This window comes from Nicotiana tabacum, chromosome 6 (assembly GCF_000715075.1).
Source record: "Nicotiana tabacum cultivar K326 chromosome 6, ASM71507v2, whole genome shotgun sequence".
NCBI lineage: Eukaryota > Viridiplantae > Streptophyta > Magnoliopsida > Solanales > Solanaceae > Nicotiana > Nicotiana tabacum.
This window is the reverse complement of record NC_134085.1, coordinates 28,686,053-28,710,461: the sequence shown is the minus strand read 5'-3', so window position 1 is coordinate 28,710,461 and position 24,409 is coordinate 28,686,053.

Sequence of the window (24,409 nt, the reverse complement as noted above, 5' to 3'; positions counted from 1 at the left end):
ACATAGGAATTACTTTGTTGTTGTGATTTTATCTTTTCTCCTTCTTTTCTTTCTCTTTTGTTTTTCTCTTTTCCTTTTTATTGTTTTTCTTCTTCTTTTCTCTTTTCCTCTTTCTTTTCTTCTTTTTTCTTCTTTTTTTTCATTCTTTTATTTCTCTTTCCTTTCTTTCTCTTTTTCTTTTCTTCCTTTTCTTATCTTTCACGCTTGTGTTTCTGATATTCACTACTGATTCCGAAGGAGGGGTAAGAAAGAAAATAAATAAGGCTCAAAAGAGGTGACGAGGGATAAAGTGTTTAGATAGAAGAACAAAACGCCTTCGTCATTTCAATCTTCAAAATATGCCAAATACAAACAAGTACAATCAAACAAAGAAATCATACATAGTATCTCTTGACTGCATCGAAATTGATAGCCATTTCCACACATTTCCCTTCTACATCTGTCAAATATAACGCGCCATTGAACAACACTCTAGTTACGACAAATGGCCTCTGCCAGTTTAGGGCGAACTTTCCTTTTGCTTCAGCCTGAGGAGGCAAGATATGTCTCAACACTAACTGACCCAATTCGAACTTCCGTGGATGTACCTTTTTGTTATATGCTCTTGCTATTCTCTGTTGGTACAATTGGCCGTGATATACTACTACCATTCTCTTTTCATCAATCAGACTTAATTGCTCCAAGCGGGTTTTGACCCATTGCACGTCATCAATTTCTGCCTCAGCGACAATCCGAAGGGATGGGATTTCGATTTCTGCAGGTATTACTGCCTCCGTGCCATACACCAAGAAATAAGGAGTGGCCCCTACTGAAGTGAGAACAGTAGTGCGATAACCCAACAATGCGAAAGGTAACTTCTCATGCTATTGTCTGGACCCTTCCACCATTTTCTACAGTATCTTCTTTATGTTCTTATTAGCTGCCTCGACTGCTCCATTCGCTTTAGGGCGATATGGGGTGGAATTGCGATGTATAATCTTAAACTGCTGATAGGTCTCCGTCATCAGATGACTGTTGATATTAGCACCATTGTCCGTGATGATTACATTCAGAATCCCAAACCGACAGATGATATTTGAATGCACAAAATCGACCACTGCTTTCTTGGTCACAGATTTGAAAGTTTTCGCTTCAACCCACTTGGTGAAATAATCAATGGCTACCAGAGTAAACCTGTGTCCATTTGATGCTGCTAACTCGATTGGACCAATGACATCCATGCCCCAAGCAACAAAAGGCCATGGTGCCGACATTGTATGCAATTCAGATAGTGGGGAATGAATCAAATCTCCGTGCACCTGGCGCTGATGACACTTGCTCACAAAACTGATGCAATCTCGCTCCATAGTGAGCCAGTAATAACCTGCTCGGAGAATCTTCTTTGCCAGAACGTACCCACTCATATGCGGTCCACAAACTTCGGAGTGTACCTTAGTCATGATAACTGTGGCATGTCTGGCATCTATACATCTTAGCAATCCAAGATCTGGAGTTCTTTTGTATAACACCCCTCCACTGAAGAAACATCCGCTTACGAATCGTCGAATTGTTCTTTTGTGATCACCTGTGGCCTGTACCGGATATACCCCCATTTGGAGGTATTCTTTGATATCATGGAACCATGACTCCCCATCAAGTTCTTCTTCTACCATATTACAGTAAGCATGCTGATCACCTTGAATCTGCAAAGGGTCCACATAAGCCTTATCTGGATGATGTAACATTGACGCCAGAGTAGCCAAAGCATCAGCGACTTCATTATGGATCCTTGGGATATGCCTGAATTATATTGACTAAAACCGTTGACAAAGATCATGCAAACATTGTCTGTATGGTATGAATTTCAAATCCCGTGTTTCCCATTCTCCCTGAATCTGGTGCACCAGGAGGTCCGAGTCACCCAAGACCAAGACTTCCTAGACACCCATATCCACAGCTAACCTCAAACCCAGAATACATGCCTCGTACTCAGCCATGTTGTTGGTATAATAAAAACGAAGCTGAGCCGTAACAGGATAGTGCTGCCCTGTTTCAGAAATAAGTACGGCTCCTATCCCCACGCCTTTCATGTTTGCATCTCCGTCAAAGAAAAGCTTCCATCCAGGCTTCTCACATTTGCTCCAACTCATCAATGTACATCACCTCTTCATCGGGGAAATAAGTTTTCAAAGGTTCATAATCTTCATCAACCAGGTTCTCGGCCAAATGGTCCGCCAAGGCCTGTGCCTTCATTGCAGTTCGAGTCACAAAGACAATGTCAAACTCTGTGAGCATGATCTGCCATTTTGCAAGCCTCCCTGTGGGCATAGGCTTCTGTAAGATATACTTCAATGGATCCAAGCGAGATATGAGGTAGGTAGTATAAGATGACAAATAATGTTTCAGCTTCTGTGCCACCTAAGTTAGGGTGCAACATGTCCTCTCAAGCTGAGTGTACTTAACCTCGTATGACATGAATTTCTTACTGAGATAATATATGGCCTGCTCCTTCCTGCCAATGATGTCATGTTGACCCAATACACAACCGAATGAATTGTCCAAAATCGTCAAATATAGAATCAAAGGTCGCCCTGGTTATGGCGGGACCAACACGGGTGGATTTGACAAATACCCCTTTATCTTATCAAACGCCTCCTGACATTCATCTATCCATTTGACTGCATCGTCTTTCTTTAATAGTTTGAATATAGGCTCGCAAGTTGTTGTGAGTTGAGCGATGAACCTACTGATATAATTCAATCTCCCCAACAAACTCATCACCTCGGTCTTGTTCCTCGGAGGTGGCAATTCCTGGATGGTCTTGACTTTCGATGGATCCAGTTCAATGCCTCGGTGGCTGACTACGAACCCCAATAACTTTCCAGATGGCACCCCAAAAACACACTTTGTAGGATTAAGCTTGAGATTATACCTGCGAAGCCTTCGGAAGAACTTCTTCAGATCCCTGACATGGTCAGACTGCTTTCTAGACTTTACGATCACATCATCCACGTACACCTTGATTTCCTGGTGTATCATATCATGGAATATTGTTGTCATGGCCCTCATGTAGGTTGCCCCAGCATTCTTCAAGCCAAATGGCATGACCCGATAGCAGTATGTTCCCTACAGCGTGATGAATGCCATCTTTTCTACATCTTCCTCATCCATTAAGATCTGATGATACCCCGCGTCACAATCCACAAAAGAACCAATCTCATGTTTGGCGCAATTATCGATCAAGATATGGATGTTTGGCAATGGGAAATTGTCTTTTGGAGTCGCCTTGTTGAGATCCCAATAGTCAACACACACCCTAGTCTTGCCATCCTTCTTCGGTACATGCACAACATTGGTTAACTAGGTGGGATACCGGGTGACCCGAATGACTTTGGCATCGAATTGCTTGGTGACCTCTTCCTTGATCTTTACACTCATATCCGTTTTGAACTTTCTCAGCTTTTGTTTGACAAGAGGGAATGCCGGGTCAGTGGGCAACTTGTGAACCACTAAATCAGTGCTTAGGCCCGGCATGTCGTCATAGGACCATGCAAAAACATCTTTGTATTAGAACAATGCTTTAATTATCTCTTCCCTGAGTTAAGGTTCCAGATGGACACTTATTTTAGTTTCACGGGCATTATCTTGGTCCCCTAGATTAACTGCTTCTGTATCATTCAAATTAGGTTTGGGCTTTTCCTTAAAATGACTTAGTTCCTTACTAATTTCTTCATAGGCCTCATCATCATCAAATTCCAACTCGTCATCACACTCAATTTCTTGTATTATTATTTCGGAGTTAGATTGGCTTTTAAAACTAGGCCGAAGATTCCTCATACATGTCATGTCATTGATATCAGCATAAAAAGAACTGTACAAAAGAAAAAAAAATTAGAAGAAATGAAGGAAAAGGAACAATTGCATTTCATTGAATTTAAATATAACAGCGTTTTAACACATCCAACTAGACGGAACATAATATGTATTTCGACGAAATGCTCTGGATTCTAGGAGGACTATAATGAGGAGGACAATAGACCCACTCACGACAATAAGGAGAAGCAGTGGTTCGAATCCACATCTCTGAATTACAGACCCTGGAATAATCCAGACAACAAAAAGAAAATCAAAACCCACTACCAAGACTCCCTCCGGGTAGGAAGAGGAGTAGCTTCCCAGTTGTTGACTTTTGCACGTGGTCCCACGAATTGCACATCTGCCCTGCTGGACCCTTCCCCAGCCTGAACCATGTTAACCTCGGTGAATAACCTTTCAAAACCCTTCTCCAAGTCTCCATCGGCACCAATCAATGGTCTAGGAACCTTTGACAATAATTGTTTTCTGATACCCGACCTGACGAATGATCTGGACAGACGCGGGATTGGCTTTGGCAATGCCCATGCTTTCTGTTTCATTTTTCTAGCTCTTCTCACATCTGCAACGGTAGGCTTGAACCCTAGACCAAAAGTATCCAGATTATTTGGAAGAGAAACTGGCTGCACAATACCTTGTAGAGATGCACCCAAACCCTTGCCTGGTACGAAACCATTTTTCAATATTTCAACAGCTACCATAACTGATGCCGCAACCATCTTTGGAGTTGAAACGCACTTTCCTTCCGAAATTTTCTCTATTGATATTGTGTCGAAAACCTGATAAACCCATGGTCCCTTGTTATCGTCAACCTCTATGAACAGAATAATGGCACCATTGGGCACACACAAATTATCTTTGCCGTGTACAACAATTTCCTGTCAATCCCATTCAAACTTGACCATTTGATGCAGACTAGACGAGACTGCTTTGGCAGCATGGATCCAGGGTTGTCCCAACAACAGATTGTACAAAACAGCCACATCAAGCACCTGGAATTCCATAGTAAATTCAGCTGGCCCTATTGTGAGCTCAAACACTATGTCCCCGACTAAATCTTTCCCTCCACTGTCGAATCCCCGAATGCAAATACTGTTCTTGTGGATTCTTTCATCTTCCACTTTCAGCTTGTTCAATGTGGAGAGAGGACAAATGTTCGTGCTAGACCCATTGTCAACCAGTACCCGAGTAACCACAGAATCTTTGCATTTCACCGTCAGATAGAGGGCTCTATTGTGCACGGGCAACTCATCATCAGAAAAAGTGACTCTGCTTACCTCAAATATCTTGTTAGCTATCTTTTCCAAGTGGTTTACTGAGATTTTGTCAGGAACGTGGGCTTCATTCAAAGATTTTCATCAAAGCACGACGGTGCTCGTCTGAATGGATCAATAATGACAAGAGTGAGATCTGAGCTGGTGTCTTCATTAACTGTTCCACAATAGAATAGTCTTGCACTTTCATCTTTCTCAGAAATTCTTCTGCTTCTTCCTCAGTCACCGCTTTCTTCACCAACACTGGATTATCTTTTGAGGTCTTAGCTTTTCTCAGCTCTTCGGGGGCAAAGCATCTCCACGATCGAGTCAAACCATGAGTCTCACACACTTCTTCTTTAACCTCTTTTCCTTTGTAAGTCACGGTCACTCGTTCATAATTCCATGGGACTGCCTTGCTGTTGACTGTTGGTAATTGAGTTACCGGTTTGATAACGATAGAATCTGTGGGGGCGCCCTTCACAATTACCACAGGCTTGTTCGTCACTCCTGACACAACCACTTTTGCTCTTTCATGTTTTCCTGCGACGTCACTGTAGGACCCCTTCTTAACCTCCACAGGTGGTTCATTATTTTCCCTGTTCAACTTGATCACAAAATTCTCATTTGTTGACTTTTCAAATGGCTTGGCTTCACTAGCCCGAATCATTATGACGGTTTGTGAAGGCGTCTTAGGCTCCCCTCCCTTATGCACTATCTCAATCACATTTGTTTCATGATGGGCTGACAAGGGATTCTGATTGATATTGTGCGCCTCCGAAGCTTGGACCTCAATCCGATTGGTGTCAATGAGTTCTTGAATGACTGTTTTCAATTTTCAGCATTTCTTTGTGTCATGTCCTAGGGCTCCTGAACAATACTCACAATTCACCGAGCGGTCAAGATTTCTGGGAGGGGGATTTGGAAATTTACCCTCGATCGGATTCAACATACCCAATTGTCTCAGTCTGTGGAATAGACTGGCATATGATTCTCCTAATGGAGTGAAAGTCTTTTGCTTCTGCAACCTCTCATTCTTAAAGGCTTGGTTGGGTCGAAAACCCGTTCCAGGAGGATTTCTGTAGGCTTTTAAGGGTGGATAGTTATTTTATGGAGCTTGGTACGGATTTTGTGGAGCTGGCGTACGCCATTGTGAGTGAGAGGGAGGTTGGGTATAGGTTTGTGCATGATGGATAGAAAAATAGGGATCTGGCGTTAGGTAATAGTGTTGTGGTGGGTTATATGGAGTGTGGGGGTAAGTTTGGGGATAGGGTCGCGACTGGTTGTAGTAACAGGGAAGTTTCCTGGATCCAACCAAAGCTCCTGACTCAATTGTCGCAACATCCTCCTCCTTTTTCTTCCCGAGCACACCCCCAGTACCGTTTTAAATGGCCTGAGTGGTCGCTTTAATCGCTGAATAACTCATGATCTTGTTGGACTTGAGTCCCTCTTCAACCATGCCTCCCATTTTTACGACTTCATTAAAGGACTTACCTATTGCTGATACCAAGTGACCAAAATAAGTAGGTTCCAAAGTCTGCAAGAAATAATCAACCATCTCGCTTTCTTTCATTGGAGGGTCAACCCTCGCTGCTTGCTCTCTCTAACGGAATCCATATTCCCTGAAGCTCTCACCGGGCTTCTTCTCAAGCTTTGTCAACGATAGACGATTTGGGATAATTTCGAGGTTATACTGAAAATGGTAGGCAAAGGCTTGGGCCAAATCGTCCCATGTGTACCACCTATTGTGATCTTGTCTGGTATACCATTCTAAGGCCGATCCACTTAAACTTTGGCTGAAATATGCCATCAGCAATTCATCTCTTCCACCTGCTCCTCTTATTTTGCTACAAAATCCTTTTAAGTGTGCTACTGGGTCACCATGCCCATCGTACAACTCAAACTTGGGCATTTTGAACCCTGCTGGCAACTGAACATCTGGGAACAGACATAAATCCTTATAGGCTACACTTACTTGACCTCCCAACCCCCTCATATCTCGGAATGACTATTCTAAGCTTTTGACCTTTCTGATCATCTCTTCATGCTCGGGATGTTTGGGTGGCTTCTCGGTCTCTGCCGGGAGATCAAGATGAGGGGTGTAAGGATATGGTTTTGGAACTTTGAAGGTGGGTTTAGGGGGATAGTACTGGTTGTCGTGAATTTGGAATAGGGGTTCACTGGAAGATCGGTATAATGTAGCAGTTGGAGGTGCCACAAAAATAGGTGTAATTGGTGGGGGAGGGTATGGGACTTGTTTGGGTGGTGGAGCCTAAGAGGTATGGGAAGTGGCTCCATGGCATTGTTGGTAGAGGGGAAAGGCTGGAGATGATTTCACAGTGGGAGGCTCCGGGGGTTGGGCTGATGGTGGGATATAAGCAGGGTTGACGGGATAAACCGGCGGTGGATGCCCCTTGGCCCAGGCTTGGTACATTTCAGCCATCTGCTGCTTCAGCTTATACATTTCTTCCCTCATCGCATTAACGTCCATTTCTTCCACCTCTTTCGATGGGTCGACAATACTTGTCTCCGGTTCCTGGTTGGCCATATTCAGCCTGTCTTTCGATCGGGTGTTGTATGAGTGAGTTGCCAAAATGCCAATCAACTAACCACCTGCCTGGGCTCAATACATCAACAACAACCTTGTTAGCGATTAGGCTTTAACAGATTGGTAACCGCACATTGGGCATGAATGCACCTAAATAGTTAACCGACTTTATTATGTATTTGATTGGTTGCATGCGTCATCCCGGCCTTTTCTTTCGTTCGATTGCAAACTTCCCCCTTTTCTTTCTTTTTCTTTTCCTTCCTTTCATTCTCTCTTTGTTTTTTCTCTCTTTAATTTTATTTTCTCTCTTTTCTTTCTTGTTTTTCCGCTCTTTCTTTCTCTCTTTTATTTGGTTACGGTCGAATCCTATGGAGATTGCCTATGTATCATGATCCTGCATGAATCAGACCAAGCATAGTTCTTGGGTATAAGTGTAAAATAAAGTAAAAACATTTTGGGATTTTCAATTTTCATGTATATAAAAAAACGCTATTACAAAAACTGAAACTAACAGACTCGAAAGAAACTAACAGACTCTGATGAAAGAACGAGATACAGACTCAAAAACAAACAACCCACATACTCTGATAACAGAAATACAGTCTCCAAAACAACTGGCAAACTTTAACGGAAAGAAAATACAGACTCAAGAAATCACGAATACATCAATGCCTCAATTGTCCCCAGGACCCGCGGGGTGTCATTCTGCCTTGCTGCGGGCTGACTCGCTAAATCCCCCTGAAGGTGGTAGAGATCTTCCATTACCCGGCGAACAAAAATCAACACAGTAGCGAAGAACATAGATCTCGTCATATCCTCACAGCTACTGCACTTCATTGCGATATAGTTGGCGACCCTTTTGACTTGCTCTCTTATGATGCCCTTCTCTTGCAACAAACGCCTAATTTGTTCGGTTCTGGCTTCCAAAGTTCATTCGGCTACCTGGTTCTACTCTTGGAGGTGTTGCAAGTCCCTTTCTAGCCGTGCCATTAAGGCGTAACAATGTTCTCTTTCAGCCTTAAAGTTTTTGGCTTGTTTAGCCATTTCACCCTCGAGGTTGCCAATTACCTTTTCCCAACATGTGACCCCCTTTCATATCTTTCTTTCATTTGTTAAACGAAAGCTGCACGCCCTTCGGTGCTTTTAGCCAACCTTGCCCATGCTTTTGCTAGTTCAGACTCAGCTTTCTACAGGTCATCTTCATAATCACGTACCTTTTGAGTAAGGTTGTAAATGATCCTTTCATCTTTCCTGCTTCGGCCTGGGTTCTCGGCTTCAATTTTCAACTGTCGAACCTGAGCTCTGAGGGCTTCATTTTCTCGCACCAATCTTCTCCTTTCACCTTCGGCCTCTTGTGCCTGCAAATCATTATTGAAGGTGACATTTCGCAATTCTTCTCGTAGACCATGGATGATGGCCTTATACTCCTTTTCCTTCTCCCCCCAAGCTAACCTCTCTTGAATTTTATCATCAAAGGCTCTGGCTCGTCGTTTACATAAGACATTTTCTCAAACCAAGCAGCATAATTCGGATCTACTTCCCCCTTGGCAATGTCTGGTACCTGGGTGCCATTTTTTAGATACCGACAGCTATTCCAATCCTGCTGAACTACAGCCTCGGGCAATGCAGCTTCTGGATGTAACTCTATGACCTGAGTGCTTAGATCTTCATCTTCAGGCACAATCTGATACCTTCCCAATTGCCTTAAGACCCTCTGCGGTGCACATGGATGAATACTCCTTACGCCCATTATCCTCAGGTATCCTTTGGTAGCAGTCATATAGATGGCCTTTGTCCTCGGAAGCCATCCTATAGTCCACTCGACCTGACCTGCGTTAAGAACTTTCAAATAAGAAACCCATGCTTCAAATCCTTCTGGTGTGTTGTAATCTTTTATCCTCTCCTCATAACTAATGATGAAGTTATTTGGGCTCGAACCGTAATTCATGAATCTGGGATGATGGCGAAGGTGCTCGATCAACCACATTTGCAGAATGATGCTGCAACTTTCAAAAAATTGAGCCCTTGTTTTGCATAAAGTCAATGCTCGATAGATATCTGCCAGCACCAACGGGGCAAGTGTATGATCTTCCTTGGTAGTGAGGATTTGTGAAATTCTAGCCATACGAATATCCACCGTCCCTTTCTCATTTGGAAAAACCATGATCCCCAAGAATGCCACAATAAATGCGAACTGGCGATGAACTTGCCAAAGGCCCTTGTTTTGTTTGTTGCTTAGACCCTTTTCATGTGTTTCAAACCCAGCAGAATGCCCGAACCTGAAGTATAAGAAATGGAAAGCACAACACCCGTTGCTCACACGTTCCTTATTTGTCTGTTTACTAATATTCAGGAGGTCAAAGAATTTGTGCACCGATGGAGCCCATGGAAATATAAGTTGTTGCTTCCTCAAATCCCGTCCGAATTCAATGTACCCGGCTATCTCCTCCAAAGTAGGGGTGATCTCAAAATTCGAGAAACGAAAGACATTGTGGACAGGATCCCAAAAAGTTACCAAAGCTTTGATCAGATCTTCCCGCGGTTTGATTTCAAAGATGTCTATAAGAGCACCCAAGTGCTTTTTCACCCATTTCTGACCATCTTTGTCTAGATCATTCCACCACATATGCAAGTGTAGCCGAGCCTGTTCCCTAACCACTTCTGGCGGTTCCTGGATGATATTCATTTGTTCCTGTGGAAAATTAAGGTTAGGGTTGACTCGAGTTGACCCTTTTGTAAACAATTTTTGAAGAAGAAAAGAAAAATGAAAGAGAAAAGAAAAGAAGAAAAGAACCATAATTTCTTCCCCTATATGCAAATTTTAGCCAAATGGCTATTTTTGCAAATGCGGCCCCTTCCCAATTTTGCACAAATTTTGAGGCCGGGGGAAATTATTTTATAACCCCTCACAAACTTGTCCATTCTTTTTATGGAAATAGCCTTTTGACAACTGAAAAATACTCTGAGTCCATCTTGACAATAACGGTTTAAGACATTGCCGAAGCTGGATCGGCTTATTTTGACCAAAAATCAAGATTGCGTTCACTCGACCACTGACTCTCTTTTCTTGTTTTTTTTTCAAAAATAAGGCCAAACCTTATGTAGGTTGCCTACGTATCCCACATCCGATGAGAATCAGACCTGCGTAGTTCGGTCAGTATTGACATATTTGAAAGAACACAGTGTTTGACTCTTTTGAAATAACTCTTTTTTTGAAAAATTTTGGGCAGAGTTTCAGGACGCTTTTCAAATACTGGGATGTTTAGAACCGGGTTTGATTTCCTTCCCTATATCACTCTTGGTTTTCCTTTTTGCTTTATTTTCCTGGCCGTTCAGCATGCAAGCCAAAACAAATAAATGTTCTCATAGCACGTAGAATGCATCAGGATGGTCTGTTATTTCAGGCATACCTGTCCTAGACGGACCCAACCCCTGTGTTGAGTCCCCTAAGTCAAATGCACATTATGCAAACAAATGTTCCTACTAGGGATCCGGCATGAGGCTATGTTTTTCTAGGTTTAAATCCTGGGGTTTTGGTCTAGACTTGGGGTACCCGAGCGGACAACTGGGGCCGAGGAGGGGGCGACGTACCGGGAGCACTGAAGTCTACCCGGCCTTGTCTCTTGCCCACCCTCGTTTTATTTGGTATAATTTCTATATAAAAAGCGGGCTACGCGAACGTATGCACCATTTCCAGAAGACTCAGATGGGTGGCGTAAGAAGACAGTTATACATAATTCAAATAATATTAAAGCAGTAAACAGATAGCATTTAGCACAAAAGATTCACAGAATACAGTAATAAAGCCAAGTAAAAATCATGTTAACAAGCTCGAATTCTTGAACCTTGAACCAGAGATTCTGGGTTCGATCCCCAGCAAAGTCGCCAGAGCTGTCGCACCTTCTTTTTACTTACACCACGTAAAGGGTATAAATATAAGGGAGTTTTTCCAATTAAAGGACAATCGAAACAGGATTGTTTATTTATTAAAAATCAGAGTCACCACTTGGGATAATTTAGGGTGTCCCAAGTCATCAGTTTAAAATCCCTAATCGAGGAAAAGATTGTCTCTGTACTACAGTCTGCGAACACAGAAATCTGGGTAAGGAATTCTGTTAACCCGGGAGAAGGTGTTAGGCATTCCCGAGTTCCGTGGTTCCAGCACGATCGCTTTGATCATACTTAGCTTATTAAAATTGTTTAATTACTGACTTTAGATCCTATGTGCATTTACCCTTTGCCGCTTTTAAATCACTTGATTATTCGTAGTTAAAGAATTGAGTTACGCGTACGTATACTCCTTTCCTTTGGCGCGTCAAAAATCATGTCACGCGAACGTGTCTATAATTAATAACGCATTGTTTATTTATTTAAGAAAAATTGACTGAAATTGCGCGGACGCATCCCTCGAGTCTCTTTAGAGTTAAATTTGCAATTACATTACGCGAACGTATATATAATTGCAATATTAATTTAAATCGGGCCTAAAGCAAACTACGAGCATTATAATTCTTTAAAAGCAACATTTATGAGGGCCATGGAAGTTCGCTAAATGGCGTGTCTCGAGCTATTCCAAAAGGGCTTTACTCAACTAAAACAAAATACAGATGTTTATGAATATTAACGGCCTAAGTATGCTACTATTGATCCAAACAAATAAAGTAGAAACACATTCTTGATGATTTTTTTACCATAAAAATACCATAACATATTCAAAATATGGCAATGACACTTTAATTCGATTCTCTGTGCAATTACTCCATAACATCATACAAATTAGCAACAAACAGACGTTCACATGACATTTGGGTCCTTAAGGATAATAATCACAACAAAATCATAAAATAAGTAAACAAATCAATTCAAATGTAAAACAAAAGGGAAGGGGAGTATTAGCAAATGGGTAATGAATTAGTCACGAGCAAATTTATCAAAGCAGAAGGAAAACCAAAATAAGAAACTGAACCTTCAGGAGAATCTTTAACCACAGTTCTTTCCATTACTTGATCCAATACGACATCTCCAAAATGAATTGTGAAACAACAAATAAAGGCTAATGTTGAACAAAGAATCCGACCTCAACAAACATATCCCGGACCGACGACTATAGACAGAAGCGAAGACGAACAACGACCTCTACGCTTACCGGAAAACTTAGATTCGAACCCAACCATACTAAAATGACGCCGCTATCACAGCAATGACAACATTGGAGCAATAGTAGACGCGACACACACGAAGAACTGCCAGAGAACTAACTCCGTCCAAACTCAACACAAAACATCACAAATTCCAAGTCTTGAAAGATCTCAACTCGTCGGACGTAGAAGTACTATACACTAGTTTATTTGAAACCCGTTTCTAAAGCTAACATCAGAGGATGAGAGTGAAGAAAGTAGAACATTTTGTTTTTGACTGTGTGTATGGAGGTCGCCCTTTATGGCATTTTTTTCCGGCCAGATCTGTCACCAAACTGTTAGCGATGACATAGGGTGAGGAAGAACGAGGGATGAGGTCGTTTCGACCATGGCTGGTCGCCGGAGCTTCTGTTTCAATCCCTTCCCCACCCTGTTATTTTCGTGTATGTCTGTGTGTTCGAATGGTATAGGTAAGATGAAGCTCGGGGTGGTCGTTTGTGGACTAGTTTCCGGCAGCTGGTCTTTGGTTTTTCACTCAAGGCTGCTCTGTTCCTGTGAGAAGATGGGGTGAGGACGATGGGGTGGGGTTCTTTTGCTTGTCAGCGGCTGTCAGCTCAGGTCGTTGTGAAGAAGACGAAGACGAAAGTATGAGGTCTGTGCGTTTTTCTAGCTTGCATGGGTTGTTTCAGGTTTGGGGCTGTTGGTATATGGGGTTTATGAAGAGAGCAGGGGTGTTTGGAGATGAGGTGCGATCGGGAAGATGAAGCTTCAGGGGGGGGGGTTGGAGAAGACGATCCCGGGGTGGGGTGGTGGGGTGGTGCTTGTTATGCGCAACTTCTCGGCCTTTTTCTTCGTTTTTTCTTTTCTCTTTTTCTTCTTTTTATATTGTAGGTTTTTTGGTAGGGGTTTTAGGTTAGGGGTATGAGCCTTGGAATTATGGGCTTGGCAATTGTGGGCTAGGTCCAAAATTAAGCCTAAAAATGGGTTGCTCAAGCCCAAGTTCTATTCTTTCGCTGCGAACAAGATTAAAAATACGGGCCCATTTATTAATTATTACTACTATTCAAATAATTATTAAAATAAAACTAACTATTAAAACAAATCTATTTTTGGTATTTTCAAATATCATATTAAAATAAAAATACGATACTATTGTTGTATATATATATATATATATATGTATTTTTTTAAGATTAAAAATGACTACGAAACATTAATGAACCTATTTTTTGTAATTTTTGTTTTTTTTGTAATAAAATAAAGTAAAAGAGTCAAGATTACTTAAAATATCTATATTATGCCTAAATTAAATATTTACGCGTTAAAATATGAAAAATCTTGGGGAGGGTCAAAAATCACATGTCTACAAACCTCGATCTCCCTTTGTGATACAAGGAATCCTAGGAACTTACCTGAGCTGAATGTAAATGATGTGTTTGGAAATGAGAAGATATTCATGTAGAGGTGGATGCATGTGAATAGTATGACTACGACTAATACATGTAGGACATGATGTCAAAATAATCATTTTCAGTCAACAAAGAACCAAAAGCCTAAACATGATTTCTAGCATGATTAAGAGAGCTCACACAATCATACAAGAAAAGTAACATATCATAAATGACATATGATATCATTCCAAGGCATAAAGAAGCCTAAAAATCTACTAAGAGCATGAATAACATATGACACTCGCATATACACTCGCCACCACGTATTTACGCCCCCAATACAAAACAATTAATCAAACAATGTCAATTTTCTTAGGTAGATTCTCTCGAGACAAGTCTAGGAGATACTTACCTTTTGCAAGCCAAATCAACCTTCCGATACCGCCTTCCTTTAAAATCTCCTCCAATCGGCTCAAATCTAGCTAATAATACTCAATAAGGTCAAATAAAGTCATAGGAAGCAATTCCAAACCATAAAGCTTCAATCTTTAATTACTTCTCAAAAAGTTAACAAAAGTCAACTTGAGCCCATATGGTCAATACCTGAGTCTAGGACTAGATACTATTGGCCCATAACCCCACAAGCTTAAATATATAACTAGTTTCCAAATTTGAGTACAAATTGGCACTTAAAATCTCAAAATATACTTTCTTATCTTCCAAGCAAAACCCTCTTTTCTTCTTTAAAATTTTGTGTTTTAGAGCTAAAATCAATGATAGATTTATGTTATAATCATAGATTTGAATGAGAACCACTTACCCCATCATCTTAGGTGAAAATCGCTTCTAACATTTCCTCAATTCGAGCTTCTTAGCTCCCAAAATGTTATAATAAAGTCCAAGACGAAATGGGGTTATTTATAGCAAAAGTCAAAAACTGCTGAAATTTTGGCCTGACACCTCGTGACACACATGGTGTCACACGAGGTGTGCTGCAATTTGCTGGTTTGCTAGTTTTTCCTAAAAACCAGTCCCAAACATGCTCGAATCTCACACGATACCCTCCAGACCCCGCTTGAACATCCCAACTAATCCGTACACCTATACAAATTTGTTCAAGGGATCAAAACACGTTTGACAACATCACAACTAAAAATCAAGCGTCAAACCAAAATATAAATTTTCTTAAGTTTCTCAAGTTCCTATTATTTACAAGATACATACGAATCATACCCGAGCCCCTCGGGTAGGTTCAAAACCATTCCAACAAGTCCAAAAAACTTATATGAACCTATCCAAAATCTTAACTATGAATAGAAGTGCAATAAACAAAAGTCAAACTTGGGGTCAAACGAACTCTTCTTCAAATTGCCAAATTTAACAAATAATGTTGAATCCTCCTAGGAACCTCAAAAATCAAATTCGAACACATGCCCAAGTCCAAAATCATCACACTAATCTATTGGAACCTTAAAATCACCAATACAGAATTATTTACCCAAAAGTCATATCTTGGTCAACTCTTCTAACTTTAAGCATTAAACTAGGAACTACGTGTCCTGAAACTCGAACATCTCGGGGACAAAAACACCCATCCTCACAAGTCATAAAATATCAAACAAACTTACAGTAAGCATCAAAGAGGGGATTAGGGTTCTATAGCTCAAAACGACCAATCGAGTCATTATATTTTCCACCTCTTTAACAAACATTCATCCTCAAACAGGTTCAGAAATGTACTTGAGCTGTCAAAAGAATATATGCTCCGCATATCTGACTTGGTCTCCCATGTAGCCTTGTCGCTCGATTGACCTCTCTAAAGCATCTTCACCTACACAATCTCGTTTGAATTGAACTTTTGAACCTATGTATCCAAAATAGCCACTAGTTCTTCTTAATAAGCTGAATTCATATCTAACTACACCGTGCTGAAGTCTAAAATATGCGATTTGTCTTCATAATACTTCCGAAGCATAGAAACATGAAATACCGGATGAACTACTGAGAGACTAGGAGGAAAAGTAAGCCTGTATGCCACCTCACCAACTGTCATGACCAAAAATCCAAACCACAGGTTTGTGATAGCACTTAACACCGCTTTCTAGGCAAGCCAATATTTTATCCATAATAAACAAAGTAATTTAACAGTTAAAACTATTATAATAAGGATAAAGAGTGAAATCTCATAAATACATAATAAGGCTACAACCAAACATTGTCTAAAACTATTCTGAAGATTTGGTGTCACAAGTACATGAGCCACTGAGAGTACTAAATACAAGTTTACAAAGAAAAATACAATATTGTCTTGTACAACAAACAATAATAAAGGTAGAAAGGGGACTCCAGGGTCTGCGAACGCCATGCAGCTTTACCTCAAGTCTCCTATAAAAGGTTCGAGCTAATCACCTCTGAACGTCGTTGGGACCAACATCGGGATATGTACAAGAAGTGCAGAAGTATAGTACGAGTACAACCGCCCCATCTACTTAGTAAGTACCGAGTGTAACCTCGACGAGGTATTGGTGAGGCATTACAAGACATTCACTGTAAACTTTTATAAGTAATAAGCAGAAAATAATGGCAATCTAGAGAAAAGAGTAAAATTGTAAAACTCAACAAGAGAATAGATAACAGAATTTTCAGGTAACAACATAACCTCATCACGCAACACCATACCAGCGAACAACAACCAAGAATAACTGCAAGACATCTTATCCATTGTAGCATGCAACCCGATCCCAATATCAGTACCAACAATAATCACTACCGTTGCAACAACCCAATCCCAATATAATAACAACAATAATCAATACCGTTATGCCGTAAAACTTGATCCTAATATCAGTAACAAATATCGTTGTAGCGTGCAACCAGATCCTAATATATCAATTCATTTGATAATACTCAATAACAATCAAACACGACAAATCTCAAACATAACATAAAAGAGAACTAAAATACATAATTCACCAAGGAAATACGAGCACAAGCAAAGGAGGTCAACCAGTTATATATTAAAGAACTAGCCTCACAATATAGGTTAGCAAATATTTCAACAACTCGTAACACGAGAACAATCTAAGGTCACACAATACAATATAATACAGTAGAATAAAACAAGAAATAAGTAAAGGAAATAAGGCTAGTAAGACATATATATGTCAAGTAAGAACATGTATCAAGTAAAAGCACATAATAAGGAAAATCACGAAATAAGAAAAAATATGGTATAGTTTAAGGAATGAAGTAAGCTAAAACACGTTGCATGCTTATATTCATAACAACACATATACACTCGTTACCTTGCATATACGCTGTTCTCACACATAGATCACGTATCAAATAGACTTATCATGTATTAATTCCCTCAAATTAAGATTAACCATGATACTTACCTCTTTCTAGAATAAAATCAACAATCCAATACGGCCTTCCCTTTAGAATAAGCCTCCATACCACCCAAATCTAATAAAATGTTATCCAAATAAGTCAAAAAAAACTTTAGAAACTACCATAGTATAAAAAAGCTTCGATCTTTAATATATTTAAAAAAGTCAACCAAAAATCAAAATTAAGACCAAATCCCGATTACCCGTTCACCCCTCCAATATGTGATTTGTTACAAGATCCGATTTCATGCCGAAATCTCAATTTTTAAAATACCAAATCCTAAAGTTCTACCCAAAAATCATGTTTATACTTTATGAAAACATAGATTTAGGCATAAAATTCAACAAAAAGTAATAAAATTTGAACAAAAATAAGTTAAAGTTGGAAATAATATGCTACCCTAAAACTGCCTCTATGTGGAGTCTAGGTCTCCAAGATGGAATAAAATGAGCTAAATCTCAAAATCCTTACCTTTAACCCAACTGCAAGTATCACAATTGCGAACTATTATTTGCAATTGAGATGTTTACAAGTGTGAGCGATCCCCTGAGCCTCAGATCTCACAATTGCAACAGTCCAAATGCGACAAAAGCTTCGCAAATTTGAAGATTGGGATCCTCGCAAATGCAAACTAAGCTTCGCAAAAGCGAACCTGCCCCTTCTCCTCCCAGCATCGCAAATGCGACATAGGAACTCACAGATGCGACAGTCTACCCCTCACAAAGAGACCAAAGCTTCGTAGTTGAGAAGCTGTCCCAACTCCTCCCAGTATCATAAATGCAAAATAGAAGTCACAAATGCGAGGCTCGCATTTGCAAACAGACAATCGCAATTGCAACAACACCATCAACTCAAGTCCTAAGCAACTCGGTCCGAAACTCACCTGCGTCCCTCGAGCCCCAGTCCAAATATCCACACAAGTATAATAATATCATAAGAACTCACTCATAATCTCAAATCATCAAAATAACATCTAAAATCAAGAATCAAACGCCAAAACTCAAAGCATTTCCTAGTTCATACTTCAAAATTTCAACTTTTCATATTAAGTGCCAAAATGGCCTGGGGTCACCCGGGGGACTCAAACCAAACATGAGTACAAGTTCAAAATCATCATACAAACCTACCAAAATCTTCAAACACCGATCCAAGACCGTTTCCCAAAATTGTTGACCGTGGTCACCTCTAACCATTTTCAAGTTCAAAAATTAAGTTTTCTTTAAAAATTCACATTTGAAATTTCCGGAAATCAACACGGGCCATGCACGTGAGTCATAAATCATCAAGTAGCGCTATGAAATGACATAAATTATAAAATGGGGAGCTGGTACTTAAAACGACCTATCGGATCATTACATCAACTCTCTCTAATACCTCAAATGGACCATTATACCTAGGGCTCAACTTTCCCTTCTTCCAAAACCTCATCATGCCTTTCATGGGTGAAATCTTCATAAATACCTGTCACGGCCCTAGTTCTCCCTTTGTGAACTGTAGTGACAGCACCTAGTCTCTACGACTAGGCAAGATTAACAAATTGCAAAAAAAAGGAAATGAAATACGAAACTAGCAAGTTATGAGTAACGACATAAATAAAGATTTTAAAGATGCCGCTTGGCATATACAATACATACCCTCAGAACTGAATCAAACTCCCAAAACCCAGAATCTCATGAAATCACAAGCTGTAGAATAACTACTTAGTGTTCTAACTTCAGAATGTCTAAACAAAAGTAAATACATGAGAGCTAAAGCTAAAGGGAGAATAGAGAGGGACTCCTCGGTTTGCGGACGCGACAGATGTACCTCGAAGTCTCTGAAGGCCGCCTCGCCTCACTGATAATGTGGCTAAGCCGAAGAACCTGGATCTGCAAACGAAAAACATGTGCAATAAAGGGCATGAGTACACTACGGCGGTACTCAGTAAGTGCCAAGCCTAACCTCGGTCGAGTAGTGACGAGGAAGGTCAAGGCCCTAATGGTTATATACATAAAACAAGGTAAGACAATATTAAATGTAACAGTATAGTTAAAGCACTAACAGTTGATAGAGAATAAACTCACAGGAAGGATGTAACTCAGTACACAGAAATAGCAACAGGGGATCTCCAGGGATATTGTCCCGTAGTCCCAAATGTAAAAGTGCATAGGATCTCCCGGAATACCAATCCGTAGTCCCAATGTAAATATCTAGTATAGGGGAATCTACCGGGTGTTATCCCGTAGTTCCAAATATAAATGTGCAGGGGGATCTACCGGAATACCGATCCATAGTCCCAAAGTAAACATACAGGGGGATCTCCCGGGATATCGTCCTGTAGTCCCAAAGTAAATACACAACAGTCTCAAAAGAATTTACAATTCTATTCGGGAATTCAACAGGGAATTCTACTCTAACATGCTGCACAGAGTACAAGTAGGCAATTAAAGCAGATAAGACAATTATATCACATAAGCATGCTTTTCCTAAACTAAGCAAGAGGCTTCAAGTACAAGTATTGCTCTATTACAAGAAAACATAGGTATTAACTTAATGAAAATGGGATTTTCAACAATTAGCACGTGTACGCACTCGTCACCTCACGTACACAACACTCATATAACAATAATACCAAATCCTAAGGAGAGTTCCCTCACACAAGGTTAGGCAAGCCACTTACCTCGAACCAACTCAATCAACTTGAAATCACGTTCTTGCCACGAGTATCCAACTCCGGGTGGCCCAAATCTAATCAAATTAATATCATAACGTAAATACAACTACAAACAACTAATTTAACTAATGAAAATCGAAGCTAAGGCAAGAAAATAGAAGAACGCCCAAAAATCCTCCCCAGGCCCACGTCTCGGAATCAGGTAAATTTTACAAATTCAGAACCCCCGATCACTCACGAACACACTCGAACAAAAATCAACAAAATGGGATGTCAAAATCTCACTCAAACTCGGATTTTTCAATTGGGGAACTTTTCTCCCATTTTCAAACTTTTACCCCCAATTTCCTTAATTAGAAGAGGAAAATAACAATAGATTATAGTTCAAGGATCAAAATCAAGATAGAAATCGTTACCCAATGTTTCTCCTTCAAAAACCCTCGAGAAATCACCCTCAACCGAGCTCCAAATCATTTTTCCAAGTTATGAGTTCAAACCCTCGAATTTTTTCTATATCTGCCCAGCGATATCCGCTTCTGCGACCCGCTTCTGCGGCAAATAAACCGCACCTGCGATATTTTATTAAAAGCCCAGATTTCGCACCTGCGACCACTTATCCACAGATGCGGTCCGCTTCTGCGATCCATGGGCCGCATCTACGACCAACTTCACCATTGCCTCAGACTGCACTTGCGGTTCACTAACCGCTTCTACGGTGTCTCACCTGTGGTGCCACACACACAGGTGCAATTATGACAGGTTCATCCAAACCTCAGATTTTCCTAAGTCCAATTCAACTTCCGTTAAGAACCCGAGGCCCCCGGGACCTCAACCAAACATGCCAACCAATTCTAAAACACCATACAAACTCACTCCAACCATCCAATCACATCAAACAACGCTAAAACCACGAATCACCTTCCAATCCAAACCTAAAGAACTTGAAACTTCAAGAAACCTATAACCGATGCCAAAACCAACCAAACCAAGTCCGATTGACCCCAAATTTTGCACACAAGTCACATTAAACACTACAGACCTATTCTAACTTTCGAAATCGGATTCCAACTCCGATATCAAAAATTCACTACCGATTCGAAAACTTCAAAAATTCAACTTTTGGCATTTCAAGCCTAAATAAGCTACGAACCTCCAAAACACAATCCGAACACGCCCCTAAGCCCGAAATCACTCAACGGAGCTAACAAAATCGACGTAATTCCATTCTGAGGCCGTCTTCACACTGCTCCGACTATGGCCCAAATTCTAAAGCTTAAACTCTCATTTAAGGACTAAGTATCCCACACACTCCAAAACTCAAAATGAATCATCCCGGCAAATCAAAATAGTAGAAATAAACATGAAAAAAGCAGTAAATAGGGGATCGGGGTGTTAATTCACAAAACAACCAGCCGGGTCGTTACATCCTCCCCCCCTTAAAATATTCGTTCATCCTCGAACGAGTATCGAGACATAGCCGAAGTAGTGAAAAGATAAGGGTAACAGCTGCGCATATCCTACTCGGTCTCCCAAGTCGCCTTCTCGACTGGCTGACCCCGCTACTGAACCTTCACCGATGCAATGTTCTTTGACCTCAGCTTTCGAACCTGCCTGTCGAATATCGCCACTAGCTCTTCAATATAAGATAGATCGTTGTCCAACTGGACTGAACTGAAGTCCAACACATACGATGGATCACCGTGATACCTCCAGAGCATCGAAACATGAAATATCGGATGAACTCTTACCAAGTTAGGAGGTAAGGCAAGCTCATAAGCAACCTCCCCAACACGTCTCAATACCTCAAAAGGACCAATAAACCTCAGACTCAGTTTCCCCTTCTTCCCAAATCTCATAACGCCCTTCATAGGCGAAACCCAAAGCAAGACCCGCTCTCCCACCATATAGGAAACATCACGAACCTTCCGGTCCGCATAACTCTTCTGTCTGGATTGTGCTATGCGAAGTCTATCCTGAATCAACTTAAACTTCTCCAAGGCATCCTGAACAAGTCTGTGCCCAATAATCTAGCCTTACCCGCTCAAACCAACCCACCAGGGATCTACACCGCCTACCATACAAAGCCTCATACAGTTCCATCTGAATGCTGGACTAATAACTGTTGTTGTAGGCAAACTCTACCAGTGGCAAGAACTGATCCCAAGACCTTCCAAACTCCATCACACATGTACAGAGCATATCCTTAAAAATCTGAATAGTGCGCTTGAACTGTCCGTCCGTCTGGGGTTGAAATGTTGTGCTCAACTCCACTCGAGTACCCAACTCATGCTGTACGACCCTCTTGAACCGTGATGTGAGCTGAGTACCTCTATTTGAAATAATGGAAACTGGAATACCATAAAGTTGAATAATCTCCCGGATATAAATCTCAGCCAGCCGCTCTGAAAAGTAGGTAGTACACATAGGAATGAAGTGCATGGACTTGGTCAGCCGATCCACAATCACCCAAATATCATTGAACTTCCTCGAAGTCCGTGGGAGTCCAACTACGAAGTCCATGGTGATCTACTCCCACTTCCACTCTGGAATCTCTATCTGCTGAAGCAAACCACTCGGTCTCTGGTGCTCATACTTTACCTGCTAACAATTGAGGCAGCAAGCTACAAACCCAACTATATCTTTCTTCATCCGCCTCCACCAATAGTGCTGTCTCAAATCCTGGTACATCTTCACGGCACCTGGATGGATGGAATACCGCAAACTATGAGCCTCTTCTAGAATCAACTCACGAAGCCCATCAACATTGGGTACACAAATCTGGCCCTACATCCTCAATTACCCATTATCACTAATGGTCACATCTCTGGCATCACCATGCAGAACCTTGTCCTTAAGGACAAGCAAATGAGGGTCATCATACTGACGCTCTTGAATACGATCGAACAAGGATGATCGAGAAAACACACAAGCTAGAACCCAAATGGGTTCCGAAAGATCCAATCTCACTAACTGGCTAGTTAAGGCCTGAACATCCATCGCCATGGGCCTCTCCGTTGCCGGTAGATAAGCCAAACTCCCCAAACACTCTGCCTAACGTATCAAAGCATCTGCCACCACATTGGCCTTGCCCGGGTGATACAGGATAGTGATATCATAGTCCTTCAGCAGCTCTAACCACCTCCTCTGGCGCAAATTAAGGTCCTTCTGCTTGAACATATGTTGCAAACTATGGTGATCAGTATAAATGTCACAAGGAACACCGTACAAATAATGGCGCCAGATCTTCAAGGCGTGAACAATAGCAGCTAACTCGAGATCATGGACATGATAATTCTTCTCATGTACCTTCAACTGTCTGGACACGTAGGCAATCATCCTACTATCCTACATCAATATCGCTCCAACGCCAATCCTCGAGGCATCACAATAGACAATATAAGACCCTGAACCTGTAGGCAATATCAAAACTGGGGTTGTAGTCAAAACTGTCTTGAGCTTCTAGAAGCTCTCCTCACACTCTTCCATCCATTGGAATGAAGCACCCTTCTGGGTCAACTTGGTCATAGGTGCTGCAATAGATGAATATCCCTCAAAAAATTGATGGTAATAACCCGCCAAGCCAAGAAGACTACAGATCTGTGTAGTTGAGAATGGTCTGGGCCAACTCTGCACTACTTCCACTTTCTTCGGATCCACCTTTATCCCCTCACTCGATACCACGTGACCCAAGAATGACATGGAATCCAACTAGAACTCACATTTCGAGAACTTTGCATATAATTTCTTTTCTCTCAAAGTCTGAAGCACTGTCCTCAGGTGTTGCTCATGATCTTCCCGACTCCGGGAATACACCAGAATATCATCAATAAAGACAATGATAAACGAGTCAAGATATGGCCGGAATACACTGTGCATCAAATGCATAAAGGCTGTTGGGGCATTGGTCAACTCAAATGACATAACAAGGAACTCGTAATGACCATACCGAGTCCTGAAAGCAGTCTTCGAGATATATGGCTCTCGAAGCTTCAACAGGTGATAACCTGAACGCAAGTCAATCTTAGAAAACACTCCTGCACCTTGTAACTGGTCAAACAGATCATCAATACAAGGCAAATGATACTAGTTCTTCACTGTAACCTTGTTCAATTGGCGATAATCAATGCACATATGCATATAACCATCCTTTTTCTTCACAAACAAGATAGGAGCACCCCAAG